The sequence below is a fragment of the Galendromus occidentalis genome, unplaced genomic scaffold (genome assembly GCF_000255335.2).
Source record: "Galendromus occidentalis unplaced genomic scaffold, Mocc_1.1 scf7180000076284, whole genome shotgun sequence".
NCBI lineage: Eukaryota > Metazoa > Arthropoda > Arachnida > Mesostigmata > Phytoseiidae > Galendromus > Galendromus occidentalis.
The window spans coordinates 13,015-15,419 of record NW_003804273.1 but is presented as its reverse complement, the minus strand read 5'-3'; positions in this window follow the sequence as shown (position 1 = coordinate 15,419).

Sequence of the window (2,405 nt, the reverse complement as noted above, 5' to 3'; positions counted from 1 at the left end):
GATGAGCGGAGTCTTCGGCATGGGAAGCCTGGAAACCATCGAGATAGTTTCCTACTCCGTGAAGCGTGCAGCCTTGGAAGGAGTCCATCGACTGTCTTCCGATTTCCCTTTCTATTGTTCGCTCTGGAATACTCACTCGGTGCATAGACAATTGAGCGCAAATCAATTTGAGCGCACGATCGATTTGAGCCCCAGTGCGATTTGAGCGCGAAGCCAATCAGAGCGGAAGGCCGATAAGAGCGCAGCCCGAATTGAGCGCGACCAAACTGAGCGCGACCAGATTGAGCGCTCAACCGATCCGAGCGCAAGTCGATTTCAGCGCGACCGAATTGAGCGCGGATCCGATTCGCGCGAGGAGGAGTTTCCTACCCACCATCGACGTTCCATGTACCGGCAGGCACCAAAAACCGGCAGTTGTCCGTTCGAATTGCCTCTGCCCGAAATTATACCGCTCGCGCTGGAGGAAAAATTCACCGAACTTCATCATGCCTCTGCAGTTTCTCACTTCAACCCGAGGAAAAATTCACCGAACTTCATCATGCCTCTGCAGTTTCTCACTTCAACCCGAGGAAAAATTCACCGAACTTCATCATGCCTCTGCAGTTTCCCACAGTTAAGGGGCATTCTGATGCCCAAGAAACCTTGATGCCGGGGCGAATCAAGAGGTGCGCTTTTGTCCGCAGGCATTTTCACGTCAAATGTCTCTAGGCCACGAATGAGGCTCGTCTCCGAGAGTAACGTTGACCCTTTCCATTTTCCACTGAAGAAAATTAGGCAGACATCTCGAGTGCGACATCTTCCGGTAGCTCCTAGATTATTACACCTCGATTACATCGGGAAAGATTATTCCTGGAACGGATCGTCGCTTGTAACTCATTATACAATTAGCCTATTTCGAAAGAGATCAGAGATTCAGAAGAAGTGTCGAGTGGCATTTAGGGACATTTTTCATGCTCGGATGCGGTATCCGTGGCGATAGCGAGACAGTCACAGCAGCGGCGAAGCCAGGGATAGGGCGAGCCAAGGCACCCGACCTGGGCGCGCAGCGCAGGTTGCCAGGAGCGCTATTTTCCACTTCGGCTCTCCGATAAACCAGCGATTTCCCTAGGAAATTCCCGTCGGACGACGTGGCATTCGTGGATTGAGCTAGGAATAACACGGATCCTCGGGACAAGTTGGCCGAAAAACTTCGAAAAGGGTCAAACCTTCAAAGCGGCATTCGAAATGGGGCGGCATTCCTCAGAGCCGCTCCGGGAACTTTTAGCACTGACTACGCCTCTGAGGACCAATAACAATGTCGAAGGTTGGCATTCTGATTTTTCTGATCGCTTCGTTTCTCGAGCAAGGGGAGACCGAGTACGTTGTCTTGAATTCACTCTCACAAGGATCGAATACATCGCAACGGAGTTGCCCGGCTGTGTGACATTGTCAACTCATACGGTTCCATGGATTCTCTGAAATATCTTAAGAAAGTCGCGCACAACCTATCATTCGACTAGGTAGTCCAGAAAAGTGACAACACCTTATTGTAAAACGAGTTTCATAGTTATCCTACCCTAGCTCATATCCTCTTTTGTTTGTCGTCTGCTGAGCTAAGCTTGGGTGAAGTTGTTTGAGAAGAAATTGAGAACTTGTATAAATAGATGGATTCTGTGCATATGAAATAAATTCATTGACAAGATGATCGCTCTAATCGGATCCGCGCTCATTTTGGTCGCGCATAAATCGGCTTGCGCTCAGATCGGTTGAGCGCTCAAACTGGTCGCGCTCAGTTTGGTCGCGCTCAATTCGGGCTGCGCTCTTATCGGCCTTCCGCTCTGATCGGCTTCGCGCTCAAATCGCACTGGCGCTTAAATCGATCGTGCGCTCAAATTGATTTGCGCTCAATTGTTTAGTCACCCTTTTGGGAGCATGCCCTCCAGACCCAGACTCCGTGGATTTGACCCTGAACTCGCGCTGACCTTGTCGGCATGTCCATGAGGACCTTTACCCGGTCCTTGACCAGACATAATTACGTCAACTGATCGCATCTTGTTGGCCGAACGAATGGACGGCAAATACCCCGGACTTTCTTATCGCCCCCCATACAGGCGTGTCATACGCTTCCATGATCGCCGGAATTTCGAGTTCTGGGCTCTGCTCTCGCGTTTTTAATGTACATACATATATAGGTACCAAGTCACTGAACAGCTCTCTCCGATCATGTTTAAATAGAAGTCACGATGGAATTGTGAGGTCAGTACACAAAGTGTGGGGTTGGAGTTGACCTGGGATTCGGCAGCAGCGATCTCAGCTTCCCCTGGAGTTCCCACTTCAACAAGATGGGTCAACTCTCCTCCCGTTTCGGCTTCGGGGGGCTGCTCCTCCCCCTCCTCTATCTCGTCCAAAGCCGTCCGACGAGTGGT